Source organism: Typopeltis vanoorti, chromosome 4, assembly GCF_054136105.1.
Source record: "Typopeltis vanoorti isolate ZY-2024b chromosome 4, IOZ_Tvanoo_1.0, whole genome shotgun sequence".
In the NCBI taxonomy this organism is placed as follows: Eukaryota; Metazoa; Arthropoda; class Arachnida; order Uropygi; family Thelyphonidae; genus Typopeltis; species Typopeltis vanoorti.
In genome coordinates this window covers 65,663,462-65,681,679 of record NC_143552.1, presented here as the reverse complement: position 1 = coordinate 65,681,679, position 18,218 = coordinate 65,663,462, and the positions used below count along the sequence as shown (strand labels likewise).

The 18,218-nt window shown below is 35.9% G+C and overlaps 1 protein-coding gene across 2 annotated transcripts in view; it reads right to left on the bottom strand.

Moving 5' to 3' along the window:
• The window catches only part of Gale (UDP-galactose 4'-epimerase), a 241,401-nt gene extending 235,006 nt beyond the window's left edge, over nt 1–6,395 (bottom strand). The window contains exon 1 of one of the 2 annotated variants that reach the window (XM_090391234.1): nt 6,321–6,395. The gene's annotated coding sequence lies outside the window, so the exon portion shown is untranslated. Of the gene's footprint in view, nt 1–6,201 lie in introns of both variants that reach the window. The other variant, XM_090391232.1, reaches the window with a different exon arrangement.
• Between the last annotated feature and the right edge of the window lie 11,823 nt (nt 6,396–18,218).

Here is an 18,218-nt window from a genome sequence, read left to right as displayed (position 1 = left end):
AGGCTCGATAAAGAGGAACAATAACTTGCTTGTCTCTGTTCGTCAAAGTATTCTTCAGTAGCCAAGTGATTTGATGAGTTGATTTAATGACTTTTGCTATGTGCCCCCTAAACTTCAACTCCCTATCCACCAACACTCCCAAATCTCTGGCTTCATCAATCTCCTGGAGTACAGTTCCACCAATGTGGCATACTGCTGCTAATCTTCTCACCCCAAAATGCATAATCTTACACTTTGCTACATTAAACTGATATCCATTCATCTTAGCCCAGTCTTCCAATCTATCCAAATCATCCTGCAAAATTTTGACATCATCTGCATTCACTATTGCTCTACCCAACTTTGCATCATCAGCAAATAAATGAACAGTTTCTCGCATATCCTTTCCTATATTGTTAATGAACAAATTAAATAGCAGGTGGTCCAAGAACAGAACCCTGCGGCACACCACAGGTTTAGATACTACTCCTGAATAAACGACTCTGTGATACATCTCCATCAACCACCCTCCTATCCATCTCACCAACCCTACATCCATCCCCATATGCTGCAGTTTACTGATTAGAATTCCATGTGGTATCCTGTCAAAGGCCTTAGCAACATCCAGTCCACAGATGTATCACTGTAAACCCATTACTCTTATCCAGTTCAGCCGTCACTGTATTACATAACGTGAGCAAGTTACTGAGGCATAATCTACCCTTCACAAAACCATGCTGCCACCCATACAGTATCCCATTTTCATCTATCCATTCCTGTATTTTGCTATTGACTACTTTCTCCAAAACCTTGACAACAACTCCTAATATGCTGATCGGTTGGTAATTTGCAACAGAAGTCTTGGAACCTCCTTTATGCAATGGAACTATTTTCTCCCTCTTTCCATTTCCTCTGGACTAATCCAGAGCCAAGACGTAAATTTAAATTAAACAATATGGTCAGGGGCACTGACAATTCCTTTGCCGCTTCATGTAGGACTCGAGCTGGTATACGATCCAATCCCACAGATGTATTCGCATTAATGTTCTGCAATATACTATTCTTCTATTCTAATATAATATACCATTCGCTGGGCTGTCACGGCGCATTGGGGCGTCCCCTCGGTGGTGGATGAGGGGGGATGGTCAGTGGCACTACTTTGTAGGCCTCCTGGCTAGGTCCATGGGACCTGCTAACCAACGACAGCTAAAGTGCTCCATTCATATTGGGGGTTGGATGGTTCTGGAGGCCCATTCCATAAAAAATGTCGCTGTGTAAAGCATCATGTCTACACAGAAAAGAATTAAAGCCCAGGTAGTCTCAATATGCCCGGAACGGTGGTGTCAGGGTGATATAGCAGGCCCTGCAGTATCGTCAGTCCGTGACTGCTATAAAGAAACTCGATGCAGAAATTGCTTGAATGTTTCTACTTGGAATGTAAGAGGATTGAATAAATGCAGGAAATTGGCTAATTTGATGAGAGAGATGAAGAGATTGAATATTAATATACTAGGAATAAGTAAAACTTTTTGGAAAGGATCATCAGATTTTGAGTCGAAACTTCCAAATGGTAAGATATATAAAATATATACATCAGGTGGTGAAATATCAAGAAGAGGCATAGCGTTTATTGTAGAGAAGAAAACTAATAAAAACATCCATATAATCAAAAATTCAAATAGAGTAATGGCAATTGTAGTGAAATCTAAACCTAGAGATATGCTGATCATCCAAATATATGCTCCTACAGAACAGAATGAGGAAGCAGAAATAGATATCATGTATGATGAAATAGAATGGTGTATAAAGGAAGTCGGTGGCAAGAAAGATCGAGTTATTTGTGCTATGGGTGAGTGGAAAGCAAAAGTTGGATCAGAGAGAACATCTACACACGTGGCTCCATTTGGACTAAGAATTTGGAATGAGAGAGAACAAAAGCTGATTGATTTCTGTAACAAGCACAATTTCATCATAACTAACACTTATTCTGAGCAAAAACCAACAGCAAGATACACATGGGAAAGTCTGGATGGAAGATACAAAAATCAATTAGACTATATTGTAGTCAATACAATGGAATATGGAACTCGAAGGTGATGCCAAGTGTTGACTGTGGATCTGATCATAGACTGGTCTTAATGAAGATGAATATTCGCCTGAAAACAATAAAATTTAAAAGAGGTCAACCCCTAAAATGAGATCTGCAAATGGTACAAAATTCCAATTATAAAATCAAAATTTAATGAATATATTTCAGAACTGCTGTCTGCACAGTTGAAAATGAAAATGAACCCTCTAAATGGAATAGACTGCAAGCAGCTATCACATCTGCTAAAAACCACATCAATAAACAAGAAAAAAGAAAAAACCATGAATAACTTAAGAGGTAATCAACCTTACTGATGAAAGAAGAACATTGAAAAGAGGAGCAAATGAAGAAGAAAGGCTAAGATATAAAACTTTGGATAAAAGAATCAAACAGTTATGTAAAAGACTGAAAGAAAACTGGATAAATAGGCAGTGCACTGAGAGAGAAGAATTACAAAATAGGAACAAAACCAAAAGCATTCCTGAAAGTGAAAGAACTTAATGGAAAAACAAAACACACACAGTCTAATAACATCAAGGACAAAGGTGGAAACATACTCATTGATAAGGAAAAGTTAAATGTAAGATGGGTGGAGTACTTATCAGATCTCTATGATGATGATAATGGTAACATGTTGGATGATTCACGACACCTTAAGTTAAACATAACAACAGATACCACTCTACCCACAAGAGAGGAGGTAGAACATATAAATAAGAATCTTCCTAATAATAAATCCCCTGGGTGTGATAATATTCCAGCTGAGCTGCTGAAAGCTTTGACTGGCAATAATAACTATTTAGTGGAATCCATTCAGGACATCTATAAAACAATACAATTACATGAAGTTTTTACAACATCTATCTGTATACCAATTCCAAAGAAACATAATGCACAAAATTGTGAAGATTACAGAACTGTGAGCCTAATATCCCATACATCCAGTGATGAGCTATGGAAATTTTAACAAAGGGCTTGCATTGTCGAGAAAAAAAAAAAAAAAAGAAGAAGTATTTCATACATAAACTTTTATTAATACAGCTTGTGTACAAATTCCAATCAAAAAGTATGAGAGGACAATCAACCTCTAAAGGCTATCATTTTTAAACAAATATTTCATGATCTAAACATGAAATATTTGCACACAATCATCTGTGTTAATTTATCTTACGTAAGAAAAACATTTTTAAGATAATAAAAATGAAATATTTTATAATCTTTTATAAAACATTTGATTGGCTACTGGTTTTACCATATTATTGGCTATCAGAATGGAGAAGGGTAAAGATAGCACATGTGCTTATTTTATTTTCAAACTTGGACGCACTCGTTATAGAGGAATTGAAACAATAATTCCAAATAATCTATACACTGCAGAATAGACTAATTTTTGTTAGGTTACCGTGTGAGTTTGTCGCTTGATATGTTTCAATCATTTTTTTTTGAAAATATAAAAAAGTAAACAAGAAAAACAAGGGGCTCGCAAATTTGAGAAAATTTAACAAAGGGCTTGCGCGAGCCCCTTATAGCTCACCACTGACATGCATCTAAAATTATTTTAACCTTCGTTAACCAACAAATTGAAAGAGCCATAATTGAGTGAACAACAGAAAGGCTTCAGAAGAGGAATGGGAACCATTAATGTTATCCTGGAACTAAAAATACTAATAGAAAGATCACTTGAAAGAAATAGGAACATTTATATATGCTTCATAGACTTTCAGAAGGCTTTTGACCGGATAAAACATAATAAAATGTTCAATATATTAGATAAATTAGACATAGAAGATCATGTACTTTAGATTATAAAAATGATTCACACCAAACAGAAAATGCAGCTGTTTAACTCTGAGACTTCTGAAGTGAAAATAAAAAGAGGAGTTAGACAAGGTTGTATGCTTTCACCAAATCTATTTAATATCTATAGTGAGAAAGTGATGAAAAAGATTGAAAAACAAAAAACAGGAATTAGTATCGATGGTATAAATATAACAATCTTAGATATGATGAATAGCAGAAAACAGAAACAAATTAATCAAATTACTGCAGCTACTAATTGAAGAAGGTAAAGAATTTGGATTAGATATTAATGCAAAAAAAAACAAATTTATAAAATTCTCAAAAGAAAGCAGATCCGAGCCAGAAATATTCATAAATTATATGAAAATTGAACATACAACAGAATACAAATATTTAGGCACCTACTTTACTGCATATGGAAAGCAAGATAAAGAAATAAAAATAAGAACAGCCATAGCTAAAGATGCATTCTGGAAAAATAAAAATTTGCTCAGAAGTTATGTGAGTATCGCGACAAAGAAAAGAATGATAAGAACATTAGTGTGGCCAATTTTCACATATGGAAGTGAAACCTGGATATTCAAGAAGAAAGTAAGGCAACAGATAATGGCCTTTGAAATGTGCTGCTATAGGAGAGCTCCGAAAATCCCATGGGCAGAACATGTGACAAATACAGATGTCCTACAGAGAATGAGAACACAAAGATCTTTTATTACAGGAAATGATCCAGAGAAAGATGAGATTGGCAGTTCATGTACTGAGAGGTTCAGCAGGACAGAGGATTTTAACAGTTTTAGAAGGAAAAATTATGGGAAAAGGATCAAGAGGCAAAAAACGAAGGACATGGCTTGAAGATATAAGATCATGGACAGGATCACATGGCTATGCAGAAACAAAAAGGAAAGTCACCAACAGAGAGAACTGGAAGGACATGGTGCAGCACCCTCTCACTGAGGAAGCTACATGAAGAAGAATATACTATTCACCTCAATTCCTATATAAGCCATTGGTTCCCTCATTCCTGCAATATCACAGCCTGAATGATATACTCTTGCAAAGTGTTCGCTTAGTAATTCTACTATTTCAATTGATTCAGTTACCTCTCTACATCGGCATTCCTTAAAATCATTCTGCCATATACATTGTTTCTTTTACTTGAAACATATCAAAAGAACTGTTTGGGATTCTCTTTAGCTTGCGTTGCTAATTTCCTTTCATAATCTGCTTTTGATTTTCTTACCACACTAGTTATCCTTCTGGCCTATGCTTTGTACTGTTTGTGTGCCTGCAGGTCACCTTTCTCCTTAAATTTCCTCCATAATTGTTTTTTTTTTTTTTGCAGTTCAACTCCCACTTGATTTACTCTCTGGACTCTAGGTATGCAGTCAACCATTACCTCTTTCAAATGCTCCTTTACCTTCTCATGCACTATCAACATCCAACCCTTGCAGTTTTATATGCCATGGCACTGATCCAAGCAATCTCCTAAGCTTATCATACTTACCAGCCCAGTAATTCCACATGTACCCTGTCTTAATTGAAAATTCCACACATTTAGCCATCTCCCAGGTCAAAGACCTTATGATCACTCTCACCAATTGGCGGCAACATGGTCATATTCATTACAATCAAATTCTACGAGCGCCTCCATAGCGCAATTGGAAGAATGATGGTACATTGTGACCTTCGATTGGAATAGGCCTAAGTTTGATTCTCATCGCGACGGGAGAAATCTTTATCTGGTTGATTTCAATCGAAGGTGAGTTAGCCGATCTCATACGGAGGTAGCAGGGTTTTTCCTCCCGGAAACTCGGGTTTTTCATCCCACATACATACAAATCGGCCCTTCAGAATACACGCAATTTACAGACAAAAATTACTAGTTGTGGTGGTGTTGGAGGTGGGTGGTAGATGGCGTTGATGAAGATGATTCGTAGTAGAGGTTAGGTGTTGAGACAGTTGTAGGTGTCCTCCAGCGATGAGTCTTGGAGGTATCAGGAATAATAATAATTACTAGGTCTAGCACTCTCGAACCCCTACTATATTCCATTATATTATGTCTCATGTAGTTATCCCCTAGTAACTTCAATTTTGTCAGAGATGGTGGTTAACTTTTTACCCATAGTCGTATCCTATTTCTATTTAATTAAATATGCATTATACACATCTACCAAGCACACATATTCTTACAACACACTTAATGAAAATAATTCGATTTTCGATGGATGAGTCCTGGGACTCCCTGGAGGTGTCTAATAATAATAATAATAATAATAATAATAAAGCATTATTACATTAAGAGGGAAAATACAAAATAGCAACTATCTAAGAACCTTTATTCAGCATAAATCCATTTGCTTCTCGAAGCAACACTATTAAGCACTTTTTAAATAACAAAGTAAAATTTCAACGGCCATCTGTATGGATATACTATAGAAATAGTATACTTTACACATGTTTAATCGAAAATTACTGCTACTACAACATAGCAGTAGCGATAAACATTAGTCACGTCATCTGCTTCAAATTCATAACTTAACGGAGAACGACCCACTTTCACTTTTCGTCATATTGGCTATTTTAAGAGTTAATTCGCCTATGTAAAGCCCAACGATAGATATTCATTAATTCCTTTTATTTAAATTAAGGGGATATGAAATCCCACATTATTTCAAAGCCGAATAAGAAACTTAAAGATAGAAATCCAAGAGTTTCATGCGGAATATAGCACACTATAAAAATTTCGGCCGATTGCAGCGTAAGCTGAAACACATTATCGATGTTAAGTTAAAGGGAGATGGTAAATCCCGTTTTATTTTATAGCCGGGTACGAAACCCGGATCGAAATCCATCGAATCCATAGAGTTTCATGCCGAAAACTCTATGTATTCGATGGATTTCGATCCGAGTTTCGTACCCGGCTATAAAATAAAACGGGATTTACCATCTCCCTTTAACTTAACTTATGTCGCCGGTAAAATAGCCTTTTGGCTTATTATAATAGTAATAACAATATAGGAGTAAACCAGTTCAGCAATTCTATAGTAGAGGTATGTAAGTTCGGTTCACTTAAAACCTTGATATTCCAGGTCTACCTACTCACTGATGAGACCACAAAAAAGGTTGAAACCGGTCTGGGTAGTGACCTCTTCTCATAGTGTAAAACAGTATATATACATCTCTTAGGAGCTGTGTTTTACATTATGAGAGAATATTAAGGTTAGTGACGGAGCTTGCTCCACCTTTGCTTGGAGTTGCCCTGGTGTTGTACTACCCAAGTAATCATTTACACTTGGGCTCGCTGACAGTTGTTTCAGCATGAAACTCTATGGATTCGATGGATTTCGATCCCAGTATCGTACCCGGCTATAAAATAAAACGAGATTTACCATCTGCCTTTAACTTAATTATGTCGCCGGTAAAATAGCCTTTTGGCTTATTATACATTATCGATGTGTTTTATCTTACGCTGTGTTTTTATCTTAGATTGCTATATTCGGCATGAACCTCTTGGATTTCTATCTTTCAGTTTCTTATTCGGCTTTGAAATAATGTGGGATTCAATATACCCTTAATTTAAATAATTTCACCTCGCCGAAGTAAAGCCTAGTGGCTCTTTAATTCAGTAATTCATTAATTCAATTTCTTATCAAAACAAAAAAGATCCCTGTGATTATACATACTTGAAAGACGGTGGTCAGTGATATAACCTATCTCCATATAAAAAGAAAGAGAAACAGGGAAAAGAGTAAAACACGTAAACACATCTCATGCATATGTAGATATCCTGCAGGATGATTTAAACAAATTAGCATTGTGGACATGGATAATAATTGTCAATTTAATGTTGCAAAATGCAAGGTTATGCATTTCGGATTGAAAAGGTTGCATATGGTATATAACACTGATGGTATTGATTTGAAGGAAATTGATGAGGCTAGGGGCTTGGGGATAATGGTGGACAAAGAGTTAAAGTTCAAAGGGCATACTGAAAAAGTGGGTAGCTCAGGGAATTACTTGGATGTTAAAAAATATTCTAACAAGTAAAGATAAAAAACTATTGTCCCCTTATAAGGTTATGATTCGACCAGATCTTGACTACTGCATGTAGATTTAGCCCCATGGGTTTCTTTTATGACCACCTCCTGGTCTTTATGACCAGGAGGTGGTCATAAAGATTTAGAGATGAGTGACCAAGATGATGATAGGTCTGTGGAACACTCCCTACGAAGATAGATTGAAGGTTTATGGGTTACAAAAGTTGAACTGATAGGCGGAAAGAGGGGAGGGGGACACGATAGAAACTTTTAAGATATTAAAGGGGTTTTATAAAATTGATGCAAGCGAAATTTTTCAATATATGACAGAGTCAGAGAACTACAAGCCATCCGTGGAAACTGTGAAAGAGTGTGGTTAGTAGGGGTGTGCTGACCAAGTTTTTGCGTGGAGGGTGGGACGTGAGTGGAATGGAAGTTTCGGCAGTCTTATTATTGAGTTTTTCAAATAAAAATCAGGAAACCATTTCCACAAAATATGTAATTGATTGCAAAAATATCCGTGCACTTGTTATTTGCATTGTTTACAACACTTTTACCTAACTAACAGCAGTAGATGGTGTTGGTGGATTGAGTGGTGGAGACGGAGAGCTGTAGAATAGGTGCCCTCGTTCAATGAATCTTTGGACTCCCAGGAGGTGCCAGGTAATAATAATAATAATAATAACAGTAACAGTTACCGATAAGCCAGTTAAAATTTTACGTTGGAATTGTTTCTAAACTTTTTCTAAAGAAGGGGGATATATGTGAAATTACAAGGCTGGTGATTATGACAAGCTGAGAAGTCAGCTTTCATCTGTACTTTGGCATGTGAAATTCAAGGGAAGAGATGTTGATGGTGCGTGGGAGATTCTCAAGGAGTATTTGAAGAAAGCTGTATCAGACTGTATTTCCAGATTCAGAAGGAGAAATCAAGTAGGAGTAAGTTGGATGAATAATATTATTAAGCAGGAGTTGCAGATAAAGTATAAAGAAAACTGTGATCAATATTCCCATGAACAGTACAAGGTACAGGCAAAGAGAATAACCTGTATAGTAAGGAAAGCCAAAGCTAATTATGAGAGGAAGCTAGCTGATTAATCCAAAAGAAACCCTAAGGAGTTCTTTCGCTATGTGGTAAGTAAAAGGAAGAATAACCATGGAAATATTATTTTAAAAAGTGTTGATGGTAGGGAAATTACAGAAGAAAATCAAATAGTTGAGTTACTTAGTGATCATTTTACAAAAGTATACCATCTTAGTTGTGATAATGCAGGGTCAAATGTGTCATTAACTGAGGAGAATCTAGAGATATACGAAATAGAGGTGCGTAATATATTACAGAACCTTAATGCTAACACCGCTATTGGGTTATATGCCATATCGGCCCATGTGTTACAAGAATGTGCAAGAGAATTAGCACGTCCTCTATCCAGGCTGTTAATTTAAGTCTTCGTTCTGATAAAGTACTAATAGAGTGGAAAGAAGAGAAAATAATTCTACTGCACAAGGGAGGTTCCAAGACTTAGATTGCAAATTATAGACCAATCAATATGTCTGGAGTAGTGGTTAAGGTTTTGGAGAAATTGGTAAAAATTAGAATTCAGGACTGGGTGGGCTGCAATATGATACTTTATAAGAAGCAACATGGTTTTGTGAAAGGTAGGTTTTGCCTCAGTAACTTGCTTACTCTCTATAATAAAGTAACAGTAGGGTTGGATAAAGGAAATCCTTACTCAGTGATATTGTTGAACTTTGCAAAGGCATTTGACAAGATTCCACACGGAATGCTGTTGCATAAATTAGAACAAACTGGTACGGGTCTGAAGCTGGTGATTTAGATTGGAGGATGGCTGGTGGATAGATACCAAAGAGTGGTTTACGGAAGAGCTGAGTCCAGGAGAAGGCAAGTGACTAGTAGTGTATCCTCAAGGCTCAGTGCTTGGTCCTCTATTGTGTAATTTGTACATCAATGATATTGGAAATATTTTGGAAGAAAATATCTACTTGTTCGCTGATGATGTAAAATTAGGAACAACGATAGTCAATTCAGATGATGTATCTTGTAGGATGATTTAATAGGCTGACGATATGGACTAAGGTAAATGGCTATCAGATTAACGTTGCTAAGTGTAAGGTGATGCACTTCGGGAGGATGAGACCACATTCTGTTTATTATATTAACGGAACTGAACTGCAAGACGTTGACGAGGCAAGGGACTTGGGAGTTATCGTGGACAGAGGATTTAAGTTTAAAGGGCATATTGCAAAGTTTGCCAAAACATCACATCAAATTACATGGTTGTTGAAGAACACACTAACAAGCAGGTTTAAAGAAGTCATTGTTCCACTTTATAAGGCATTAATAAGACCACATTTTGCTATTGTGCACAGATCTGGTCACCTAGATTTCTTGACGATGAAGAAATAGGGGAGAAGATTCAGAGGCGAGTTACAAAGATCGTTGCTGGTCTGTGGGTTGTTACCTACGAGGATAGATTGAAGATATGTGGGCTCCAAAAACTAGCTGACAGACATAGGAGAGGAGAGGAGAGGAGATAGGATAGAAGCATATAAATTATTAAAGGGATTTTACAAGATTGATACTGATGATATTTTTAAGACTAGTGCAGGAAGGGGAAGAACGAGGGGCCATCCCTGAAGATTATATAAGAGTGTCGTTAACAAGGGTGTTAGGACTACATGATTTTTTACTTTGAGGGTTGCGAAAGGGTGGAATGCATTGCCAGAGGTGGTTGTGAATGCTTCGTCTGTGAATGAATTTAAAGAGATGTATGATAGGTATTGTGTAAATAATGGTTAGTGTGTCTCCCGAGATGAGGCCTTTCACTCCATGGAGACACCGTTATAATAATAATAATAATAATAATAATAATAATAATAATAATAATAATAATAATAATAATAAACTTTATCAAAAAAGTTTCGTCTCATACACATTTCATCATTCCAATAATGTGTTTCTTGAACCGCTCAATCATAATCTTGCATGGGGCTTAATTTCTTTTCGTTAAAGAAATTTTTACAATCAATTAAACTGTTCAATATTTATCAATCTTCATTAAAATATATAACAAAAAAATCAGCGAACAGCTTTTATTTTCTTAAGGACTTGGCAAGGCCATTTAACATAACTATGTTATGAAGATTTAGTAGGCAGTTCACACTCCACAGGTAACCAATCAGAGATAGCTAGCACAACATGATCATTAATTATAAGCGGCAATGGATGAAGAAAACAAATGCTGCCATCTCTAGATACCTAATCCTAAAAAGATATGTTATTGTCTAAAATAGTGTGGGGTTTAAGGTCGCTTTTCTTGAGTTTACCTGACAAAAAACCAGAGTTTCCAGTGGGAAAAGTCCTCTTGCCCATTCCAGAGATTGACAACCTCGGGAACCATTCCGAGAAAGATTTAGAAAAAGTTACTCCAGTCGGCGAATAGGCTTCAACTTAAGTCTATCTTCGACAGCCTAGTGCAGAGAATGCGAGAGCCACTTCCACTGATCTATGCAAGCATAAAGTATATGGAACTAAATATCTATTTGAAATATATTGCATGAAAACAAATATTAACATGTAAAATCATGTATTACAAACAACAGTAAAAAAATCAGCTACTCGCTTTTACATACATATTTATTTAGACGAAACCATTTTAGGGAGTAGGCATGGCCATATTAGCCCTATATAAGTTTTTGGAGACTGAGCGAGAAGACCAGTCTCCACCAATAGCCAGTCAGCGATAACTGGACTGAGACTATTACTAATTATACCATGTAATGCAGTGATAAAAGACTGCACTTAACAGCCGCAATATCGTTGTTGCTATCCTAACACTATGTTTACTGTCTGAAGATAATGTGGATTCTATAATTGATTTTCTTTAGTTTACAGAATGAAAAACCCGAGTTTCGGGAAAAGAAAAACCTTGCCGGTTTCAGAAATTCACTGGCTCGGGAACCATCGAAAAAATGCTTAATAAAAGTTCCTGTAGTCGGAGACTAGAATTGGACTTACAATGCTCTTTCGTCTCGCGATCTAGCAGTTTAGACGGCACACTTTCACTAAGTAACACAGGTGCAAGGTTATGAAATGTGGATTTATTATAAAAAATTGGCTGACACATTTTATTCCCAGTAGAAAGTAGACGAAACCATTTTAGCTCTATGAACTTTTGGAGTTTCAGAGGGCAGCCCAAACTTCACCATTAGCCAATCAGACATTGCTGGCACAAGATGGTCATTAATACGCGGCATGCGGTGAAGAGAAACTCCGCCATGGAATCCTTAGTTCCAGTCCCAAGCCTGGATAAAGGAGGCGGATCGGTCAAATGAGTTTCGATGCTCTGACTATAAAGAAAAAACACGATTGTTATCTGATGCCTATAGGATCAACATCTAAAACATGCCAGCTCAGAAGTCGCCCGGATCAACAAGACGCGAGATACCAATCGAGCGATCGGGGTTGGATCGAAAAGTGGGATATAGAAAGGAAACAGAAACTGAAACTAACAGAACCATTCTCGGGAGGATCACGGAATGTGTGGACACAGTGGATGTTAGGAAAATTAGAACTGATTCATGAGGAAATGAAGATATATCGGTGTGATATACTCGGATTGGCAGATACGCAATGGACATCATCAGGAGAGATAAATGGGTGCGAAGTAATATGGTCAGGACATGACATCAAGAATGAAGCAGTAGTTGGCCTCCTTAACCACAGAGCAAGAGAGGAAATGTTAGGCTACGAACCAGTCAATTAATGAATTATTGTAGCAAGATTTCAGGCAAAAACATTTAACATATCAATAGTCCAGATATATGAACCCATATCTGACAGCAGAGATACAAAGATCTGACAGAGACAATAGAAACAATACCAAAGCAAGATGTGCTAATTATTGAAAAAAGTTGGAATGCCAAAGTTGGAATAGATAATGATGATTGAAAAAGAGTCATGAGGAAAATATGGTTTCGGAGAAAGAAATGAATCAGGTGAAAAACTGTTAGAATATGCTGTTAACCATGAGATGATTATCTGTAACACAAAATTCCAACAAAAGGAGTGCAGAAAATGCACGTGGCAATTAAATGATGGGAAAAACCAAGAACATGATTGATATGATTACAATTAAAAGAAGATGGATAACATCAGTACAGCAGTATCGAACTTTCCAAGGAGCAGATATAGACTCAGAGCATACTTTAGTGAAGTCAATTAACAAGTTGTAATTAAAAAAGAAATATAAACCCCAACATCAGAATAGATGAGATACAACACGAATAAGTGAAGCAGAAATAGGAAGAAAGTAGAGCAGTGTTAAAAGAGAAACTTAAAAGAAAGTGTGGAGAAAGAAAAAACTCGAATATAAGAGTGAAAAGAGTAATGACGACGACAGAAAATGCGGTTGATGAAACAGTACCAGAAGAATAGAAGATCAAGAAGAAATGGATTACACAAGAAACACTGAAGTTAGTACAGAAGAAAAGAATGCTGAAGATATAAAGGGATACATCACAACAAATAGAAGAGCAATATAGAAGAAAGTGTAATGTGGTGAAAAAAGCAGTCAGAATGGATAAAATGAAATGGTTCTTAGTTAATGCAACAATATAGGACAGTACTATGGAGAGCAAAAAACAAGGGAGGTATACAAAATGATCAGAACAATTAATAGATTAATAGAAAGTGGCAACTAAAACAGACCACAATTAAAGATGAAAAAGGCAAAGTATTGATGAATAAAGAAAAAATTGTACAGCGGTGGACAAGATACTGTAGTGAGTTATATGAAGAAAAACTAGATTTAGACAGCGAATCTAAATCTAATGGTGATATCTGCTGAAGAATTGAAGCAGACATCACCACCAGGTAATGGGCATGATATGGACATTTCAAGAGGAGAGGTAGAAAAAACAATATGATGGCTAAAACACAACAAGAGTCCTGGTAACGGTAACATCACTGGAGAAATGATTAAATATGGTGGTGAAAGTATGGTTACAGAAATGCACCAGTTATGTAATATGATATGAAAAGAAGGAAAATACCAGAGGAGTGGGTGAAATCAATATTAGTGACATTATATAAGAAAAAAAAATAAGCTAGAATGTAAAAATTATAGAACAATTGCCTTGACAAGTCACCTTGGTAAAGTAATAATGATATTGACGGAAATACTAAGAACACAATTGGAAGCATACCTTGCAGACGAACAAGCAGGATTTAGAAAGGATAGAACCACAATTCAACAGATTTTGACAATGAGGTTAATAGCAGAGAAAGCTAGGAGAAAAAACAAAAACATATATACTTGCTTTGTTGATTTTCAGAAAGCATTTGACAGTATTGACCAGAAAGTGGCATTAGCAGTTTTAGAATTCTATGCAATTCATAAAACACTAATAGCTATATTAAAAGATGTTTATCAGAATGCAATTGCAGCAGTTAGAATAGGTGATGATTTGAGGAAATGGTTTAAAACAAGCAGAGGTACTGACAGGGAGATCCAATATCACCAAGCAATTTCATCGCACATTTAGGAAGAGCAATGGATAAAATGAACGAAGATGCAAAAGGAATATCTGTACATGGAATGAGAATTAACAATCTGAGATTTGCAGATGACATTGTTATTATTGAAGAAGACGAAAGAGAACTACAAAAAAAAAAAACAGAAACTGCTAAATGAGGAAGGGAAGAGATTTGACTTGTTATGAACTTGGAAAAAACAAAGACAATGATATTTGATGAGAAGAACATGAAACAAAAGATACAAGTTGGTGGAACTGATATAGAAAATGTAGAATAATTCACATATTTGGGAAGTAAACTGAAATATGACTTCAGTTTACTTTCCTTAATCTGAAACGTGGGTAATAAATAAAGAATCAAGAAAAAGAATTTTGGCATTTGAAAGAACTTGTTACAGAAAGATTCTAGGAATAGGATGGGTACAGAAAATCACCAATGAAGAGCTCAATCAGAAGATACAAGCAAAACGAATCTAATGCATAAGATTATAAAACGGAAGCTGCAATGATTTGGGCACATCTGTAGAATGAGTGAGGACCGGAAGATAAAGACATTTATGTTTGGTATTTTGGATGGTTTAAACAGAAGAGGTAGACCATACAGAGAATGGATAGACGATATAAAAGACTGGTGTGGAATGGGTGTACAAAACTGCGACACTGTGCACTGGACAAAGAAAAGTGGAAGAAGATAGTGAAACAGGCATCAGAAATCAACGGGCAGGGAGCCCATGGTTCGTGATGATGATGATGATGATGATGATGAATGCAAGAAAATAATTATTACGTTTCAATAACCACTTCCATATGTTGTCTGTATCATGAGAAACGTTCCAGATTGTTACTGAACATTTTTAAACAATACTTTGCAAAAAAAATTACTTTTCGATGAATTATGAAAGAATTCATCGAAATATTTTCTGTGAATTGTTTTTTCGACGATTTGTCGTTCGATGATTGTCTTTTCGATGAATTGCTATTCGCTAAATTGTTGTTCGATGAATTGTTTATTCGGCGAATTGCTTTTTCGATGAATTGCTGTTTGATGAATTCTCTTTCGATTAACTGTTTTTCGATGAATTTGCCTGTAACCCAAATAGAAGCCGATGTACTTTGGATATATTATGTGAGCAGAAGAGTAATTCGTGAAGGCAGTTATGCTAGGAAAGAGGAGGACTGCAAAAGAGTTGGATACACTCTTTTGCCTTTGGTACACTGTTTTATTCAGAGAACATTTTTTTAAATAAAAAACAATCATATTCTTTTAGTTTTCAAATAGTTTCTTCTGGAATATTTGTATTCTAGAAACACGGAAATTCATCAATAGACATTGGTTTTTGAACCTTCCATAATTCAATGCTCTTTTAGTAGTGTTATATATGCTATTATAAATTATCATGAAGTGCTGCGGTTCAAATCATACAACACGTAAAAGGAATAGCCATTGATCTTGCCACTCTTTCAACATTCCTCCTGATATTCCATTAGACGTTCCTGTCTAATTCGTATTCAGATTATGCAACAATTTCGATTACATCTTCCAGAACAAACCCGTTATTTGATTCTAGTTGCTGAATAGAGTATGATTTTAGTCATTCACTAACTAGTCGATCTTCAGTACAAGCAGGGTTTTTCTACCCATTGAAAGTCTGGTTTTCAAAAACCCATAACTAAAATCTATAGAGGTCGTGGTAATTCTGTCAGTAATTATGGCATTGGGTTCACCTATCTGATACAGCTTAGGGAGCAATGATCAGCAGCTTCTCACAGTTCCTCCAAAAATGAATTATGATTAGAAAGCCAAACCTACTCTTTTCGGGGATAAAATGAAGTAAATGATTAATTTCAAATATTTTATTATTATTATTATTATTATTATTATCATTATTATTATTATTATTATTATTATTGCAATGCGAGATCTTGTTGGTGATTAGTTTACAAGTACGAGATTATATCGTTCCTTAAAATATAGATCTTAAAACTGAAGACAGTGAACACAGTGTGTGTGTGTGTGTGTGTGTGTGTGTGTGTGTGTGTGTGTGTGTGTGTGTGTGTGTGTGTGTGTGTGTGTGTGTGTGTGTGTGTGTGTGTGTGTGTGTGTGTGTGTGTGTGTGTGTGTGTGTGTGTGCGCCTCTCATGATAAGCCATTCTGATCGAGTAAGATTTGATATGACTCTAACACATGAAACCAGAAAATTAACCTCATTTCTAGTAGAGTAAAGGCTCATTCTATGGTATAAATTCCATTAGAGAAATTTATTGATTTATTCTCCTCATTCAAGAGGTAAGTTCAAAATACCAAATCAATACGAAGCATAAATTCTTGATAGATTTACAATAAAATTTAAGAAATAATTCATTTCGTATACACCAGTGTAACTCAGTGGAAGTGGCACGTGCCACCACGGCGCTAGACCATAAGAAGGTAGACCGTTGTAACTTTATTTCTAGTCGTCAACTCTAGAAACCACACTTTTTCAGGCAGCAAACAGGGTTCGGAGAACCATGAGTTTGTAGCACTTTCCAGCCCCTTTCTCCTCACCAGGTGCCATGTATTGACTACTGGTCGAGACTGAACTTCCCCTTCATGTTCCAAAAGTTAGATAGGCTAAAACTGTTTTGCCTAGTTCCTACTAGGGAATAAAAAGCATTCGCTGATTTTTTTTAATCTAACCTATACATATATATAAAATGATAAGCCTTTTTATGTCACGTTTTTTGAAACCTTTTGAAACTCAGGAGGCTACCCTGAGTGTCGAGTCTTCAAAATTCGAGTCATCAGAATTCAAGGAGAACCAGCCTACCAGTCCGGAACATGGGGAGTTGGGGGAGTACGCCAGGGGGAGTACCCCCCTTCATATATATATATATATATATATATATATATATATATATATATATATATATATATATATATATATATATATATATATATATATATATATATATATATATATATATATATATATATATATATATATATATATATATATATATATATATATATATATATATATATATATATATCGTATGAGTAAGAGTAACATATAGATCATTGTTAATCAGGAAAAAGGCATCGAATTAAAACCGGCATTTGTTCTTTCCCTTTCACATAATACCGATTGAGCTACCAAAGACTATTGAATAAGGGTGTGGGTTGGAATCCACTCTAGCGCTAATTTTTTTTTTTCTTTACTTGTTGAGGCATGTACATATTGGAAAAAAGTAGGCGAGGCCTTGTGACACTATGTAGCTTTTCAAGACTGAGTGGGCAGTTCGATTTCCAGCTGGTAGCTAATCACGGACAGCTGGCTCATGACTATCACTCATTATTAGCGGCCATCGATGAAGAGACAGGCAAACAAGTGCTGCCATCTCTTGGTACCTAACCCTAACAGGATATGTCACTGTCTGAAATAGTTTGGGTTCTACAGAAGATTTTCTAGAGTTTTACGAAAAATCCGAGTTACCATGAGAAAAAAAAAAATCGCTGCCCGAGATCGACTAACTCGGCCACCAGCAACTCTTTCATGTCTTCTAGTACAGCACTTGTCAACAGCTAGCATTAGTACTAGCTAAAATAATCACCTCCCTCACCTTTCAGTTCTGCATTTTTACAGCATCACTAACATCCTTAATCTTGACTTCAGGGAAATAAGATTTCATTAACTATCCTCAAGTCCTCTTATCGTGTATCGCCGTAAAAAAACCTGATTATTTTCCTCCTTCTGTTCTTTTGTACTCTTCTTTAT